This window comes from Corythoichthys intestinalis, chromosome 13, assembly GCF_030265065.1.
Source record: "Corythoichthys intestinalis isolate RoL2023-P3 chromosome 13, ASM3026506v1, whole genome shotgun sequence".
NCBI classification, from domain to species: Eukaryota; Metazoa; Chordata; class Actinopteri; order Syngnathiformes; family Syngnathidae; genus Corythoichthys; species Corythoichthys intestinalis.
In genome coordinates, this window is record NC_080407.1 from 12,999,456 (window position 1) to 13,018,865 (window position 19,410).

Below are 19,410 nucleotides of genomic sequence, written 5' to 3' on the forward strand. Positions count from 1 at the left end.
CGCAGCAATTTTTGAAGAAATTACTCTGGGGCTATGCTATGTGGAGATACAGATCTTGGCCCCGCCCAGGTTGGTTTGGGGTCACTTCCTGTTGATTTGGGGACATTTGGGGACATGTCCTGGTCATATCAGGTCATTTGGGGGACATGTCCTTGTCATATCAGGTCTATTCCTGTTGATTTGGGGACATTGCTTTTTTCCCATTGAAAATGAATGGGAAATTTGGACATTAATGGCCGTCAATGGCATTTACTTCCATATGCGTTGATGGAATCCAACTACAATGGCATCAATAGACTTGACAAACATGGCTGTCAAAGGCATTAAAAAAAAGCAAATGCCGTTTGAAGTGAATGGGAAATTTGGACGTGGCATCCCAAATGAATGGGAAAATTTTGGGCAAATTTCCAGGGAACTGTAATTTTTTTTCCAAATTCTGTTTACAACTTTTATGCCCCTCATCGTCATTTTTAATGCCCAAATTATGTGATTTGGTAAATAATTGTAGAACTAAATACATCTTGAAACTTTTTTTTCCCGTTAAATCGGCGTCAACAGTCGAACGAAAAAAATCCACGGTCGTCAATGGCATTGACTTACATATGCTTCAATGGAGTCCAAGTACATTGGCATCAACAGAATAGATTCGACATACATGGTTGTCAATGGCATCAATGTAATGTAAAGTGAATGGGACATTTGGACGTGGCATCCCATTAAAAATGAATGGGAAAATTTTGGGCAAATTTCCAGGGAACTGTTAATTTTTTCCAAATTCTGTATACAACTTTTATGCCCCTCACTGTCATTTTTGATGCCCAAATTGTGTGATTTGGTCAAAAATTGTAGAACTAGATATATCTTGAAACTTTTTTTTTTTTTTTTTTTAATTTAATCGGCGTTAACGGTTGAACGAAAAATTTCTCGGGGTCCTTCGAAAATGTCCCTGTGTAGCGCAAAAATTCCGGTCGTGTCGATACTTCAACGATGGCGATCAGTGAAACAGTTTGGGCTGCGAGAAGTTGCAGGACAACATTATGTTGGCCTTTGTAAGGCAAAGCCCTAGATACAGTGGGGCAAATAAGTATTTAGTCAACCACTAATTGTGCAAGTTCTCCCACTTGAAAATATTAGAGAGGCCAGTAATTGTCAATATGAGTAAACCTCAACAATGAGGGACAGAATGTGGAAAACAAAAACCAGAAAATCACATTGTTTGATTTTTAAAGAATTAATTTGCAAATCATGGTGGAAAATAAGTATTTGGTCATACCAAAAGTACATCTCAATACTTTGTTATGTACACTTTGTTGGTAATAACTGAGGCCAAACGTTTTCTGTCACTCTTCACAAGCTTTTCACACACTGTTGCTGGTATTTTGGCCCATTCCTCCATGGAGATCTCCTCTAGAGCAGTGACGTTTTGGGGCTGTCGTTGGGCAACACAGACTTTCAACTCCCTCCACGGATTTTCTATGGGGTTGAGATCTGGAGACTGGCTAGGCCACTCTAGGACATTGAATGCTTCTTACGAAGCTTTTGTTGCTTTGGCTGTGTGTTTGGGATCATTGTCATGCTGAAAGACCCAGCCACGTCTGATCTTCAATGCCCTTGCTGATGGAAGGAGATTTTCACTCAAAATCTCTCGATACATGGCCCAATTCATTCTTCCCTTTACACACATCAGTCGCCATGGTCTGTTTGCAGAAAAACAGCCCCAGAGCATGATGTTTCCACCCCCATGATTCACAGTGGGTGTGGTGTTCTTCAGGTGCAATTCAGTATTCTTTCTCCTCCAAACACGAGAACCTGTGTTTCTACCAAAATGTTCTATTTTGGTTTCATCCGACCAGAACACATTCACATCCAAATGCTCTCTAGCGAACTGCAGACGGGCCTGGACGTATACTGGCTTCAGCAGGGGGACACGTCTGGCAGTGCAGGATTTGAGTCCCTGGCAGCGCATTGTGTTACTGATATTAGCCTTTGTTACTATGGTCCCAGCTCTCTGTAGGTCATTCACTAGGTCCCCCCGTGTGGTTCTGAGATTTTTGCTCACCGTTCTTGTTATCATTTTGAGGCCACGGGGTAAGATCTTGCATGAAGCCCCAGATCGAGGGAGATTATCAGTGGTCTTGTATGTCTTCCATTTTCTAATAATTGCTCCCACAGATGATTTCTTACACCAAGCATTTTACCTGTTGCAGATTGTCTTCCCAGCTAGGTGCAGGTCTACAATTTTGTCTCTGGTGTCCTTTGACAGCTCTTTGGTCTTGGCCATAATGGAGTTTGGAGTGTGACTGACTGAAATGTGGACAGGTGTCTTTTATGCCGATAATGAGTGAAAACAGGTGCCATTCAAACAGGTAACAAGTGGAGCCTCGTTAGACCTCGTTAGAAGAAGTTAGACCTCTTTGACAGCCAGAAATCTTGCTTGTTTGTAGGTGACCAAATATTTATTCTCCACTCTAATTTGGAAACAATGTCATTTTCAGTTTTTTTTTTCCACATTCTGTCTCTCATGGTTGAGGTATACCCATGTTGACAATTACAGGCCTCTCTAATCTTTTCAAGTAGGAGAACTTACACAATTGGTGGTTGACTAAATACTTATTTGCCCCACTGTAAATATCTTAGTCATGCTGCATCTGGAACAGCGCCCGAGGTGGTTGATCGCCAAAACCACATTGAAAGACAAAATTGTGATTTGGGTATGCTCACGATCCAAAACACTCCTCTGGAGAACTTTTCCTGGTTTTGTTTTACTAGCAACATCTAAGAACATTGTTGTGTAGAGAAACTTATAATTTCACTTTGAATTCTAAAGGTGCAAAATTCCAAGCCCCCAGCGGGGACTCCGTGTGAAGACTTTTGTTGTTGTGTAGAGCGGAAACGAGCGCGTGGAGATGATGAAGATGGAAGAGGACCGACGTCGGGCTGCGGCGCCAGAGGCTGAGCTGTCAGGCACGATTCCCCGCAGTCCGACCGACGCCAGCGCGGCAAGATATTAAAACGGGAAATGATGCAAAGCGTCATGACGCTTTAAAGCAAATCCCTGCAATGCATTTGATATTCTCTCGGCAGCCATTTTTGCGGAGAAAAAAACAGCTCCGCCGCCTATTTCTTGTTTGTATGCAGCATCCCACAATGCCGGCAGACAATATTTATATCAGTCGTGACATTGGGCGGGGTAGAATGACTTATGGGAGTCGATAAGAGAATAATGGCGCTGGCGATTGGTCGTTATTTTGTATGTGTATGTGTGAGGTTGGATTTAGAAACACTTTTTTAGGAGGCAAGCGGGCACAGAGTGATGAATGACTTCGCAGTTTGATTGAATGCAAGGGAAGAGTTGGCAGGTGATGGCGCCTTTGCATTCATTCAAAAACCGTCAGCCGAGATAGAAAGCTTGAGTTATGGCACGGTGGTCACGTGAAGTCCATTATCTAGAGTATAATGTAACGTCTTGGCACGCGCAGGACAAACATTCATTAATGCCAAACTAAAAACATAGTGTTCATTTGCTTGAAACGCAAAATGGGAAGCGGTCAGAGGTGGAATGTTCTCGGATTAAGTGGCTCTTTTAGTCTTGGGTTCCATTCTTCACCATGGAGTAGCGCTTCCCGGCGACCTTTCACGAAAGAAATATGGGTTCTGGCTTTCATTAGATAAATGGAACGTGGCTTATCTCAGGCACACTGAGCTTTTGGGCTTGGATAGGAGTTTAAGAGGTTTGAATGATCGATGAAGATTAGCCGGATTTGCACTACGATGGAGTCACTGGGTCGGAGGCTAAAAGGAGCAAGGACAAAGAAGGAGGGTAAACAAATGAATGCTTAGCAAAATTGGCTAAAAACAGGATATGATGTCAGGATGATTTTGAACAACATGCCTGTTTTTAACTCATTGGCTACCATTGACAGCGATAGATCGCCAATCTATTTTGACGAGGATCGCCATCAATGCCACTCTTAGATGGATAGATTTAATATCTAGTGTTGTCAGTGGCAGTAAATGAATTAATATTTCCTATTAGCGATATTAGCGATGAACCCTTGAACCCCGTCAGCGACAGATTTACGCATATCATCTTTGAAGCCTCGTCACGCTGTAATTACGTCAGCCACGTGCAACTGGTTGGTCTCATTTGAAAGTGCGGAAGTTGAGGTCCACGCCCGTTTTTACTTGAAGTCAATCGACCAAGTAAAACAGGAGATAATGTCATTTGAGTTTTATAGTTTTATCACCCTTATTATTAAGTACAGTGGGGTAAATAAGTATTTAGTCAACCACTAATTGTGCAAGTTCTTCCACTTGAAAATATTAGAGAGGCCTGTAATTGTCAACATGGGTAAACATCAACCATGAGAGACAGAATGTGGGGGGAAAAAAAACAGAAAATCACATTGTTTGATTTTCAAAGAATTTATTTGCAAATCATGGTGGAAAATAATTATTTGGTCTATACCAAAAGTTCATCTCAAGACTTTGTTATGTACCCTTTGTTAGCAATAACGGAGGCCAAACGTTTTCTGTAACTCTTCACAAGCTTTTCACACACTGTTGCTGGTATTTTGGCCCATTCCTCCATGCAGATCTCCTCTAGAGCAGTGATGTTTTGTGGCTGTCGTTGGGCAACATGGACTTTCAACTCCCTCCACAGATTTTCTACAGGGTTGACATCTGGAAACTGGCTAGGTCACTCCAGGACCTTGAAATGCTTCTTAAGAAGCCACTCCTTTGTGCATACGGGCCTGGACGTGCACTTTCTTCAGCAGGGGGACACATCTGGCAGTGCAGGATTTGAGTCCCTGGCGGCGCATTGTGTTACTGATGCTTTTTTACTGTGGTCCCAGCTCTCTGTAGGTAATTCACTAGGTCCCCCCGTGTGGTTCTGGGATTTTCGCTCACCGTTCTTGTTATCATTTTGACGCCACGGGGTGAGATCTTGCATGAAGCCCCAGATCGAGGGAGATTATCAGTAGTCTTGTATGTCTTCCATTTTCTAATAATGGCTCCCACAGTTGATTTCTTTACACCAAGCGTTTTACCTCTTGCAGATTCAGTCTTCCCAGCCTGGTGCAGGTCTACAATTTTGTCTCTGGTGTCCTTCGACAGCTCTTTGGTCTTGGCCATAGTGCAGTTTGGAGTGTGACTGACTGAGGTTGTGGACAGGTGTCTTTTATACCGATAATGAGTTAAAACAGGTGCCATTAATACAGGTAACGAGTGGAGCCTCGTTAGAAGAAGTTAGGCGTCTTTGACAGCCAGAAATCTTGCTTGTTTGTAGGTGACCAAATACTTATTTTCCACTCTAATTTGGAAACAAATTCTTTAAAAATCAAACAATGTGATTTTCTGTTTTTTTACCCATGTTGACAATTACAGACCTCTCTAATATTTTCAAGAGGGAGAACTTGCACAATTAGTGGTTGACTAAATACTTATTTGCCTCACTGTATATACGTTAAATAGATGCGTAACTGCCCGGTTTTTAGCTCTTTTAACAAAGAATTGACACAGTTTTATGTCCATATCTATAAAGAATTCAGTGATTGAAGGATTTATTCGCAATAATTTTCTTCTTTGTTTACGGCAGCTAATATTCGTAACTGACTAGGCTCATAGTTCGCTATATTTACATAAAATAAATGCTACCTGCATGGTTTCTTTTGCTTTTAACCAAGGATCAAGACGGTTTTACGTCCATATCTATAAAGAATTCAGGGGTTTAAGAATTTATTCACAAGAATTTCAATGTAAAAAGCTCTTTGCTGTAGACTTGTTGTAAGGCGGCGCCACAGTGAACTTACAGACGAGCCGCATATTCACCATATTTATGTAAAATAGATGTTACCTGCACGGTTTCTTTTGCTTTTAACCAAGAATCGACTATCTCATACGCATTTGATATTTATGTTTAGTTAGATTTCATACTTGCACATCACTTTTGAGATTTTAACTTATCCTGCACTGTAAAGGGATGCTCCACAATTTCATTGTATAACTGTATAATGATAATTATACGATTGTTGATTCAGCTCAAGCTGTTAACAGACACACTCCTCTGAGCTCCCAAGAGCAACTTATCTCAACCGATAAGCGCTCAGGGCCAACTCAGGGCCAGCAAGCTCGACTCCCAGTATGGCTCCAAAGAATTTGAAACCTGGAGACTTGGATGAAATAAAATCCTCCATACAGAGATTGGAGGTCTCCTTGACTGGCTTGATTCAAAACCAGAATCAAGAAATCGTCAGAGAGCTCCAGTTAATGCGTGCTGAAAACGAGAAACTCAAGCAGGCGGTCGAGGAGAGAGATGTTCGCATCAAGAGGCTGGAAATTTTGGCGGACGATCTCGACTAGTGCCGATGCGCAGATGAGCTCATCATTTCTGGATTACAAGTGACGCCTAGCCCAGGTGATACAATGGCGCAACTGGCAATTGCTAAGCTGAAAGAGTATTTAATAAACATGGAACCGCTGGACATCCGTCGCTGCTTTCTGCTCCCATCTGGGGGGAGAGAACCGGCGACGGTGCAAGAAAAGCACGTCAACTCAAGAAAGCTGGGAAAATAGCCAACACCTGGGTCTCGGATTGCAGGATCCTTGTCAAGATGCAAGATATGAAGATTAAATCTATTAGAAATCTTGACCAGCTGACCTCTCTTGAAAATTAATGATGACATCTGAAGCCACACTTTGATGTATGTACCATGTCTGAGTGTGCGTCTTTAGTTGTATGGGGGACGGGAAACTGATAAGCATATGCTTCCTCCCGTCTGCTTTTGCCTTATTCTTCGGTTCCTTCGGGCAAATCATATCACATTTTGTAATTGTCAATGATTGTCAAAGATACCGATGATGATGACAATAAATATTTCATTCACAATAAAGGGCTATTCTTTTCTTTAATAAATTGTGGTTGTATACAGAATATATCAATAATCTATTTACATATTATTTATAATTGATTCTGCATGTTTTTTCCTCAAGTATTAAGTTTCTGATGTTAAATTGAGCGATTTATTAGCTGTTGAAAACAATTTAAGTTGCTATTATGGTCAAAAACGTATATATATGTTATGTTAAATATTATCATCGATCCTGAAAATATAGCTGATTATCTCTGCATTCGGGGATTTTTGTGCATCTAGTGTAAAACCTGAGACTTTTATTGCCATTTTAAGTTGTGTTATATTATATAAAAAATAATTAATCGGGATTTTATAAGAAATGCCGCTTCTCTTGGAGTCTCATATTTGGCTAAGGTAGGTGCCTGTTTTGGTTTTAGGTCGGTAGCAGCTTTGGTTTTGAAAATATTTGAAGTTTTTTTGTTATAAATAAAAATATATTCCCATTATTTTAATTAAAAATAGGCCCCTACGGATCGGCCCCGTTTTCCGTGTCATGTCAATAGGTTATGAAGTCTATGCTATAGTCTTATTTTTTTCTGTTGAATGTTTATGCTAATATGTTGAATAAATACTATCAAGCTTCAAAACGGTTCGTTGAGCATGTTTGGTGATCAATGGGACATCAATATTACACATTTTGACAAAAGATTTTAGGATTTCTTTGTCTTTTTGGGCCCAAAATGTTGATTATAATTGGTCAGTGAAGACAACAACAGTTTGGACATGAAAGTCATGGTGTCCTGAAAAAAGGGAGCCAACCAGAAATATAAATGCAACATCAAAGGCATGCAAATTCGGACAAAATCAAGCTTTAGCGTTAAAGGGTTTTAGTTGCTAGAAATCTTTGTAGCATTCGCGGCTCCATAATTGAATGCTCTGAGAATAGCAAAAACTCAAAAACATTCCTGTCAAGAGCAATTACCTGTTCTGAGAGTGCAAAAGTGGTTTTGATAATCCAAAATAAATCAATTGACATTATCTGTACGCGTGCATATTTGTGTGTGCAAAATGTGTGTTTTCATCACTTCCCGCAGCCCCGCGCCGTGTTTTTCACCGTATTACTTCTGCCGCTTGCCAATCACATCTGCCATCTCGTCGAGTGTGTTTCGTGAGAGCGCCTGCTGCAATCTGGTGAAATATACTTTCTGTCTGTCAGGAAGCAGACACGTTTTCATTACGCCGCCGTCGGAACATGACATTGGTACTCGCGGCGCTATAGACGTCCTGGGTCAGAATGGCAAATAATATCAATGTAGCGCTCGGCGTGGTGCGCTAATAAGATGCTGATGGGACTGGCGACAGGAGGTTTGCTTTTGAAAAACACTCAAGTGTTGTGGGAATGGAAAAACAACATTTTACGCCAGCCATTGAAAGATGACTCTGTTTGAGTCCTTGGATAAAGGGACGGCATAAAATGCATTATATCCGTCTATTTGTTTGATCGTACACACAATAGGTTGGCAGCTAGATTGGACAGTTGGCTCAGGCTACCTTTTTAGTCGATAATATACAGTGGGGCAAATAAGTATTTAGTCAACCACTAAATGTGCAAGTTCTCCCACTTGAAAATATTAGAGAGATCACATTGTTGGATTTTTAAAGACTTTATTTGAAAATCATGGTGGAAAATAAGTATTTGGTCAATACCAAAAGTTCATCTCAATACTTTGATATGTACACCCTTTGTTGGCAATAACGGAGGCCAAACGTTTTCTTCACAAGCTTTTCACACACTGTTGCTGGTATTTTTGCCCATTCCTCCATGCAGGTCTCCTCTAGAGCAGTCATGTTTTGGGGCTGTCGTTGGGCAACATGGGCAACTCCTTTGTTGCCCTGGCTGTGTGTTTGGGTTCATTGTCATGCTGAAAGACCCAGCCACGACTCATCTTCAATGCCCTTGCTGATGGAAGGAGATTTTCACTCAAAATCTCTCGATATATGGCCCCATTCATTATTTCCTTTATACAGATCAGTCGTCCTGGTCCCTTTGCAGAAAAACAGCCCCATAGCATGATGTTTCCACCCCCATGCTTCACAGTGGGTATGGTGTTCTTCGGATGCAATTCAGTATTCTTTCTCCTTCAAACACAAGAACCTGTGTTTCTACCAAAAAGTTCTATTTTGGTTTCATCTGACCATAACACATTCTCCCAGTCCTCTTCTGGATCATCCAAATGCTCTCTAGCGAACCGCAGACGGGCCTGGACGTAAACTGGCTTCAGCAGGGGGACACGTCTGGCAGTGCAGGATTTGAGTCCCTGGCGGCGCATTATGTTACTGATAGTAGCCTTTGTTACTGTGATCCCAGCTCTCTGTAGGTCATTCACTAGGTTCCCCCCGTGTGGTTTTGGAATTTTTTGTTCACCGTTTTTGCTTGCCTGGCACGGCCAGACTGTTCTCCCTGTATTTTTCAAACAGTGTGAGAATAGTCTGGGACCCAGCCCATTAACGGCCTCTCGAGCACAGACAAAATCAACTGTCCAATCAGATTCGTTTATTTGCGTGACGTGTTCTTAACGAGCAACGTCACTCTTCCGCGTCGGAAGTCGTCTCCACAACAACACAGATGGCGAACAGGAGAGCCGAGAATATGTTCCAATCCATGGTAAAATCAGTTTTAAATTACTAAAAACACATCGACACGAGTCATTGACAACAGTCTGTCTCACGCCAGCCATGTTGAATAAACTCCGCTCTCCTCGTATGTTGACTTCCGCGCGCAAGTCCCTCGTCCTGCCCTCGTCGCTTTTCTAATGTCACGTCCGCCCGTCACTGATTGGTCCACTCCGCTGTATGTTTGCTGTGGCATGCTCCGCCCTGGAAATTGTATCTGCTGAATGGTGGCCAGACTCAATAGCTGGATGGAACAGCGGTGAGTCTGGTGTACCAGGCTACGTTTTTGCTATCATTTTGACGCCACGGGGTGAGATCTTGCATGGAGCCCCAGATCGAGGGAGATTATCTGTGGTCTTGTATGTCTTCCATTTTCTAATAATTGCTCCCACAGTTGATTTCTTTACACCAAGCGTTTTACCAATTGCAGATTCAGTCTTCCCAGCCAGGTGAAGGTCTACATTTTTGTCTCTGGTGTCTTTCGACAGCTCTTTGGTCTTGGTCATAGTAGAGTTTGGAGTGTGACTGACTGAGGTTGTGGACAGGTGTCTTTATGCCGATAATGACTTATAACAGGTGCGATTAATACAGGTAACGAGTGGAGCCTCGTTAGACCTCGTTAGAAGATGTTAGACCTCATTGACAGCCAGAAATCTTGCTTGTTTGTAGTAGACCAAATACTTATTTTCCACTCTAATTTGGAAATAAATTCTTTAAAAATCAAACAATGTGATTTTTTTCACATTCTGTCTCTCATGGTTGAGGTTTACCCTTGTTGACAATTACAGGCCTCTCTAATCTTTTTAAGTAGGAGAACTTGCACAATTGGTGGTTGACTAAATACTTATTTGCCCCACTGTAACTACAGAAAATCGGTAATTGAAGACGAAATTGTCGAATATTTCCGTCATCACAACAAAAAACACAAAGCCGAGTCAGTCCCGACACTGAGGCGACAACACTAGAGCACAGTTCCTATATTTGGACCGTGGCCAGCAGCCGAGGCAGAATCAGGTCACTCTCGACCGTATCCATCTTTCGGCTGGTGAACGCCTGCCAGCACAAAGCGAGCGCGCTCCTGGACCGCATGCGCGGGGGGGATCAGCAGATATATATACGCAGAGAAGGGGCCACGCGAAAAAGCGATTAGCGACAACTGAAAGAGATCGGCTCTCCAACGCTCTCTGATGTATGGCCTAATCTGGGCTGGCGCGGCGACGAGGGCCCGTTCCGTTGGCTGCCGGTTCACAGAGTTAATGACACATATTCAACCGCAGAGGAAATTTCATTTCATGTCGCAGCTCTGCTTTTACAGGCTCCAAAGAGTCCATTTTCTTGCACTGGCCTCGTCTCTTTCACCGACAATTATTCCACACAAATTTGGATGACTACCACGCTCTAATGTGATGATTCCACACTAATACCAAGCCGGGCTGGTTGTGTCTTTCATGCATTTATCAGTGATTGAAGGGGAAGTTTTCCCCAGACTGAAAAAGAGCGCCCGTTAAAGTATATAATTACATAATATGGCGTTTCGCCGATGCCAAATTGCTGACCTGTCAGAATGATCAGCAGAACTATGTCCTGACTAAAAGGATTAGTTGAGCTCATTGTAATTACACGATACATTCACACCACATTTTCAGCCTGACTTGGGCTATTGCTTAGAAGTAATTCATGATTGGTCGGTTGCTGCGTCTTTGTGAGTTTCGCAAAAATGTTATTCTTGAAATCAAAACAGTGTTCTTTTCTTCAACGATGACAACAACGAAAATATTTCCTGAACGAGCACTTATTTTTTTTCGTGATGATGATGAGACGATAACAAGCTAAAAACGTGTTTTGGGAGGCTAAAACATAATGAGGCAAATGACAGTTTTCGCCTGACGAGATGAGAACGAGACAAAAATGCGCAATAGTTTCCGTCGCACGTTCACTATGTGTGACATTTTACAGTGTATGACAAAAGTGAGTACACCCCTCGCATTTCTGCAGATATTTAAGTATCGCTTTTCATGGGACAACACTGACAAAATGACACTTTGACACAATGAAAAGTAGTCTGTGTGCAGCTTATATAATAGAGTTAAATTATTTTCCCCTTAAAATAACTCAAAATATTGCCATTAATATCTAATTCCCAGCAAAAAAGGTGAGTACACCACTTAGAAACTACATCCCTAAATGTCCAAATTGAGTACTGCTTGTCATTTTCCCTCCAAAATGTCATGTGACTCATTAGTGTTACTCAGTCCAGGTGTGCATAGGGAGAAGGTATGTTCAAATTTGTAGTGTAGCTCTCATACTCTCTCATACTAGTCACTGAAAGAAGAAAAGTGCTTCTTTTTTCAGAAATACCTGGGAAGGGAGTCAGAGAGAAATCTGTGATGCAGGAATTGGTTATAATTCATCACGATCACGTCATTTTCAAAGTATCGGAATCGGCAAAAAAATGTCGGCCATGCCTTTTTTAATATATATATATATTTTTTAATTAAATCGTTTTCTAATTGTACTTAACGTTACAAACATAATATGTTACACTCATCCTTTAGTTTAGGCTGGAGGTAGGGTTATCAAATTTATCCCGATAACAGCGGTAATTAATTTTTTAAAAAATGTATCACGTTAAAATATTTATCGCAATTAATGCATGCGCTGCACGACCCACCCACGCATTGTCGCGCTCAAACTGTAATGGTGCCGTCTTACCTATATAGAGAGACAAAAGGCAGCGTAAAATGAGTAGAGTGAATTTTGGCAGCCTTTGGAGCCTTTTTTTAATTGGCTAAAGCCTGACAATCCCTCTCCCTATGATTAGAAAAATCATGGGAAGCAATGTGGGGAAGCAAGGTCGCAATTGATCTTTTTCTTAACACCTCATGTTAATGCCGAACGCAGAGAAGATATATCAATTGGTAGCACTACGCACAGTCATGGTTCCACTTACCATCATGCATTTAGGCATGGCTACAGTATCATTTACTGAAAGCTCAACAAATACACTAGATGGCAATATTTAGTCACAATATACAGAGTCACAAGTCTTTCTATCCGTGGATCCCTCTCACAGAAAGAGTGTTAATAATGTAAATGCCATCTTGAGAATTTATTGTCATAATAAACAAATACAGTACTTATGTACTGTATGTTGAATGTATATATTCGTCCGAGTTTTATTCATTTTTTTCTTAATGCATTGCCAAAATGTATATGATCGGGAAAAATTCTCGGGAATGATTGGAATCGAATCAGGAGCAAAAAAAAAAAGCAATGGGATCAGGAAATATCGGTATCGGCAGATACTCAAACTAAAACGATTGGGATTGGATCGGGAGCAAAAAAAAACATGATCGGAACAACCCTAGTTATAATCATAGTAGCGAGTTAAAAAGGTTTCTATATGCTTGCATAATGTACAGTGATATGAAAAAGTATCTGAGCCCTTTGGAATTTCTCACATTTTTGCATAAAATCACCAAATGTGGTCTGATCTTTGCAAGTATGGTGGAAGGAGCATCATGATGTGGGGCTGTTTTGCTAACACATGGCCTGGACAACTCGAAATCATCAATAAAAGAATGAATTCAAAACTTTATCAGGATGTTTTGCAGGAAAACCTTAGGCCGTCCGTCAGACAGTTAAAGCTAAAAAGAGGATGGATGCTGTAACATGACAATGAGTCAAAACACAGAAGTAAATCCACTTCAGAATGGATTCAGAAGAACAAAATACACGTTCTGCAGTGGCCAAGTCAAACTCCAGACTTGAACCCCATTGAGATGCTATGGCATGACCTAAAGACAGCGATTCATGCCAGACATCCCAGGAATCAGATTGAACTACAGCAGTTTTGTAGAGAAGAATGGTCCTAGATTAGTCCTGATCGATGTGCCAGACTTATCTGCAGCTACAAGAAGTGTCTGGTTGAAGTTAATGCTACCAAAGGGGGGGCAAAATATTAAATGTGATGGTTCACTTGCTTATTTTCCCCCCTTCTGTCATTGTTTGCATACTATCCTCATTAAAATATGAAAACCTGTAAATGTGTGGGTGGTTTTAGTTCAAGCAGACATTGTTTTTTCATCTGTGTGATTTTGACAAAGTTCAGATCACATTTGATGGTGATTTTATGCATAAATGTGAGAAATTCCAAAAGGTTCAGATACTTTTTCATACCACTTTTAGTGCTTGCGAGTGAAGATAGGGCGTAAAGGGCACCGCGGTGTGCTAATTCATATTTTAAAAAAAGCTGAGAATTGTCACAGAATTTAAAAGAAACTGTGTGATATTTCACATTTTGCATATCCAAAACCTGAAATGGGGCTCGTGCCAATGTTGTGAGGATGAAGCCAGCCAGCAGACAATGTTGCTTAATCACAGAACAATGATATTGTGATGAATACTGACCTTTAGCAAGTGGTATCATGTATGGAGATTTAATTAGCAAGCCAGCCAGCGAGCCGGATAGCGGATATGTGGATGGATGGAGTGAAGTGGGTGAGGGAGGGGGCCAGTCTGGATGGTCTTAATGAATGAACTCGCCTTTCACTTCCTGTGGATGCGGTCCAGACTAACTCATCAGACAGAAAGTCACTGATTAAGCCTATCATGTAAGTACAAGAAAAACATGGTGCCTTAAGATAAAAGTTGAATATACAGTGTGGCAAATAACTATTTAGTCAACCACATATTGTGCAAGTTCTCCTACTTGAAAAGATTATAGAGGCCTGTAATTGTCAACATGGGTAAGCCTCAACCATGAGAGACAGAATGTGGGAAAAAAATCACATTGTTTGATTTTTAAAGAATTTATTTCCAAATTAGAGTGGAAAATAAGTATTTGGTCACCTACAAACAAGCAAGATTTCTGGATGTCAAAGAGGTCTAACGTCTTCTAACGAGGTCTAACGAGGCTCTACTCGTTACCTGTATTAATGACACCTGTTTTAACTAATTATTGGTATAAAAGAAACTTGTCCACAACCTCAGTCAGTCACACTCAAAACTCCACTATGGCCAAGACCAAAGAGCTGTCGAACGACACCAGAGATAAAATTGTAGACCTGCACCTGGCTGGGAAGACTAAATCTGCAATAGGTAAAACGCTTGGTGTAAAGCAGGGGTGTCCCAACGTTTTGCAAAGGGGGCCAGATTTGGTGTGGTAAAAATGTGTGGTGCCGACCTTGGCTGACGTTCTTTACGTAGAACAATATATTTGAGCAAATTTTAGCAAGCATTCCTTGTGTCACGTTTGCTTTATTATTATTTTTAAATTAATAATTTCAACAATCTCGCAACTAGCCTTTGTGGCGTTCTCTTTCGACTCTTGGGCTCTTGTGAAATACTGCTGCTGTATAATTAAACTAGCTTCAAGTTGCTTAAATTTCTTGCGACATATCTTCCCTGTAATCTTGTCATACATGTCAGTGTGTCTTGTTTGGTCATATCGCTTCAAATTGAATTCTTTAAAAACAGTGACTGTCTCTTTGCAAATGAGGAAGACACAGTTGTTGCATAATTTAGTGAAGAAATAGTCCAATTTCCACCTATCCTTGAAGCGTCGGCCGTCGCAGTCAACTTTTTTTTTTTGTTGATTGTCGCCATTTTAGAAAATTGGGAGTAAAGAGTCACACGGGGTAATGTTGCTTAGAGTGCTACTGCCTTTTAGTGGGTAAATGAGGAGCAGCATTTAGTGTGTAAGCTACTTCATATGCTGGTAGCAGTACTGCTGACCAATTTATTAAGTGTGTGTGCGGGCCAGACGTTATTGATGTTATGACAGAGGCTGGGGGCCGGATGAAATTTGACCAAGGGCCGCATTTGGCCCCCGGGCCGGAATTTGAATGTGTCTGGTGTAAAGAAATCAACTGTGGGAGCAATTATCAGAAAATGGAAGACATACAAGACCACTGATAATATCCTTCGATCTGGGGCTCCATGCAAGATCTCACCCCATGGCATCAAAATGTTACCAAGAATGGTTAGCAAAAATCCCAGAACCACACAGGGGGGACCTAGTGAATGACCTACAGAGACCTGGGACCACAGTAACAAAGGCTACTATCAGTAACACAATGCGCCGCCAGGGACTCAAATCCTGCACTGCCAGATGTGTCCCCCTGCTGAAGAAAGTACACGTCCAGGCCCGTCTGCGGTTTGCTAGAGAGCATTTGGATGATCCAGAAGAGGACTCGAAGAATGTGTTATGGTCAGATGAAACCAAAATAGAACTTTTTGGTAGAAACACAGGTTCTCGTGTTTGGAGGAGAAAGAATGCTGAATTGCATCTGAAGAACACCATACCCACTGTGAAGCATGGGGGTGGAAACATCATTCTTTGGGGCTGTTCTTCTGCAAAGGGACCTGGAGGACTGATCTGTGTAAAGGAAAGAATGAATGGGGCCATGTGTCGAGAGATTTTGAGTGAAAATCTCCTTCCATCAGCAAGGGCATTTAAGATGAGACGTGGCTGGGTCTTTCAGCATGACAATGATCCCAAACACACAGCCAAGGCAACAAAGGAGTGGCTTCGTAAGAAGCATTTCAAGGTCCTGGAGTGGCCTAGCCAGTCTCCAGATCTCAACACCATAGAAAATCATAGTGGAGTGAGTTGAAAGTCTGTGTTGCCCAACGACAGCCCCAAAACATTACTGCTCTAGAGGAGTTCTGCATGGAGGAATGGACCAAAATACCAGCAACAGTGTGTGAAAAGCTTGTGAAGAAAACGTTTGGCCTCTGTTATTGCCAAAAAAGGGTACATAACAAAGTACTGAGATGAACTTTTGGTATTGACCAAATACTTATTTTCCACTCTAATTTGGAAATAAATTCTTTGAAAATCAAACAATGTGATTTTCTTGTTTTTTTCCCTACATTCTGTCTCTCATGGTTGAGGTTTACCCATGTTGACAATTACAGGCCTCTAATATTTTCAAGTGGGAGAACTTGCACAATTGGTGGTTGACTAAATACTTATTTGCCCCACTGTATTTGTAGGTCAAATGACTGCATCTGTTCCAGCCTCTTCCAGTGAAAAACGGAGTCATGTCAGAAGGCTTCCTCCAAGTGAGGGATGACAAGGCACGGCTCGACCCAAAGACACAGCCGAGCAGAACAATCTAATTAATCGGAGCGAATCCGCAATGTGAAGCCGAAAGGCACATGACGAATGTGCGAGAAGGGCCCGTGGCATGTCGGTTAATGACGTGTAATTAATGATCATTAGCCAAGAGGATGAACGGACGGCCGCGGCCTGCTCGGGACTTGCAGGCGACCTTGTCATCCGCTCATCAGAGTTAAGGGGCTGTGAAAGTCGCTGGAGAAAGCATTGTGAAGAGAAAGGGAAGGGTGGGATGAGAGCACCTGAGGAGGACAGAGAAATGAATCAAGGATGGTAGAGGGGGGATTTATTGTGACCCCACTCTTTTGTTGTTTTTTTCCCTCCTTTTTTCTGCTGACGGAGCGAACATGTAAAGTGCAGGCGGCTGGTTTTATAGGTCACATGCCACTTCCCGATGATCTATGGACGCGGGCCTTTCCGCAGACTTCTACTGTTGAGCATGCATTATGTGGCGCGGCCAAGCGTGGTGACCATTTGGGGGGGAAGAAACGAAGAGTCCTCGCAACCCTCTCTATCATATCCTGCAATATTCCACTTTCTCTCTCAGAGCAGATTATGTAAAGCAAGCCAGGATGAACTGAATTAGTCCCACGCGGAAAACAGTCACAAAGTCAGTCAAAGCGCTTCTTTTTCATTATCTGATATAAACCCCGGTACTGGGGTTTTATAAAAAATGTATAATCACGGGAGGAAGAATGGCTTCATTGTTAATCTGATCATGGATTACTTCACGCTGTGAACATTATCCAATCAGTGGAATCCTCTAGAACAATCTGGCAGTTGGTATGAGATGACATCATTCAGGCTGGATTAATACTGGTCTGTCGTCTTATGATCGAATAAAAGAGTCATGTGATGACATACATGAGCATTTATGATAAGCGCGTTAAGGAAAATTACACTTTTTTTTATCATACAGATCATTTTTGAGTGTGTTTAGTGAATTGCAACATTTTGGGAGATTCAAATGACACCAAAAGTAACAGTTTGTGCAAGTAACGCAACGATTAATTCGATTAGAAAAAAGTTCGAATGAAATTTTGCCGCTTTGAGGATTCGTTTAATTAGAGTGACGTTATAATGGTTTGTTTTGAAAGTGTTTGCATGTAGTTTTATTCATTTGGGTGGATACATTGTCATTGTTCGCGGATTCAAGGTTATGATTATATTTTTCGTACTATGCATGTATTTTAAAACGTTGTGATAAAAATCAATGGGAGAAATTAGCCGCTACGGCATTGGCATCATAGTTCGCAATATTTATGTAAAATAAATGCATATTGGACTTTTTTTTTTGCTTTAAACCAAGACTCGAGACTGTTTTACGTCCATATCTGTAAAGAATCTGGGGATTTAAGCATTTATTCACAAGAGTTTTCACTGGAAAACGTCTGTTTACATCGGGCGGCGACTAGCTATATTTACTAACAGACTAGAATTGTACTTCGACATATTTACGTGAAATAAATGCTTACTGGACGTGTTTTTTTTTTCTTTTATCCAACAATCCCGACTTTTACGTCTATATCTATGAAGAATTTGGGGATTTAAGCATTTATTCACAAGAGTTTTCACCGGAAAACCTCTGTTTACATTAAGCGGCTGCTAACTACATTCACTAACAGACTAGCATTGTACTTCGACATATTTACATATACTAAATGCTTACTGTACGTTGTTTTTTTGCTCTTAACCAAGACTCAAGACTGTTTTATGTCCATATCTATAAAGAATTCACGGGATTTAAGCATGTATTCACAAGAATTTTCACCGGAAAAGCTCTGTTTACATCAGGCAGTCGCAACATAAGGTAAGTTTTTGTTAGAGCTAATATGTTTTTATGCATTTGTAATTTAGTTTATAGGAATATTTCACAGTTTTTTGTGGGAATATGTGTTTGGACCATATATTGGGTGCATTGTAAAAAACAAACAAACAAAACTTTTTATAGCATTTAAGCTAGCAGGCTTTTGCTATGAAAGTTAGCAAATTGTTCTTTTGTTGTACTTACATCCTCATTTTATCTTAATTCTTGGCTAAGCTCCGATATGTTAATTTAATTCCAAATGAAGGTGAAATTTGAGAGTTTGAAGAAACACTTGGTATTTTGAATTCACATTTAATGCTCTTTTGAAAGTGTAATCTTAGCAAGCCTTTGTTTTACATTTCCTAAAATCTCCAGCGCATTAAATGTTCCTAATCCGATTACTCGATTTTTTAAACTAACTAGTTGATGGATTAATCGACGACTAAAATGATCAATAGCTGCAGCTCCAACTATGTCTATGTTAATGTTCTGATTTTTTACAACAACACCATGATGCAAACAAGCATGTTATGAATTATTGGGAATGTCTTGAGGTCATCGTATTATTACTATATGTTACGTTGATGAAATGACACGAACAATGCTCTCATCTTCTAATTTATTTGATTTTTTTTTTTTTTTTTATGGCACTTCTATCAGCTGCCAGCGGTGGGCTTTAATCAAGGCAAACACTGCGGACAGTCGGACGCGGTAGCGCCGCAATCTGGCGGGCAACTCGCGACATCTAATCGTGAGGCTGCGGATTAATCAAAACACGCCGCGCTAACGTCAGATGGTCGGGGAGGATTTATCGAAGAGTCGCCGGTGTTGCTTTAAACACTTGATTGGCACGACTGCTTTCAAAACATTTTTATGCAAATTGCTTGTAATGTTTGAGGAGACGGTGTTTACAAGTCTATTTGCATTCCTGAGCTCATTCCAGCCACTAATAT

The 19,410-nt window shown here is 41.1% G+C and overlaps 1 protein-coding gene across 2 annotated transcripts in view; it reads right to left on the reverse strand.

Moving 5' to 3' along the window:
- Nucleotides 1–19,410, reverse strand: part of plxna4 (plexin A4) — a 339,249-nt gene that overhangs the window by 278,660 nt on the left and 41,179 nt on the right. Inside the window, exon 1 of one of the 2 annotated variants that reach the window (XM_057855552.1) lies at nucleotides 2,199–2,303. The exons of the other annotated variant lie outside the window; for it this stretch is intronic. The gene's annotated coding sequence lies outside the window, so the exon portion shown is untranslated. Of the gene's footprint in view, nucleotides 1–2,198; nucleotides 2,304–19,410 lie in introns of those variants that run through there. 2 annotated transcript variants of the gene reach the window in all.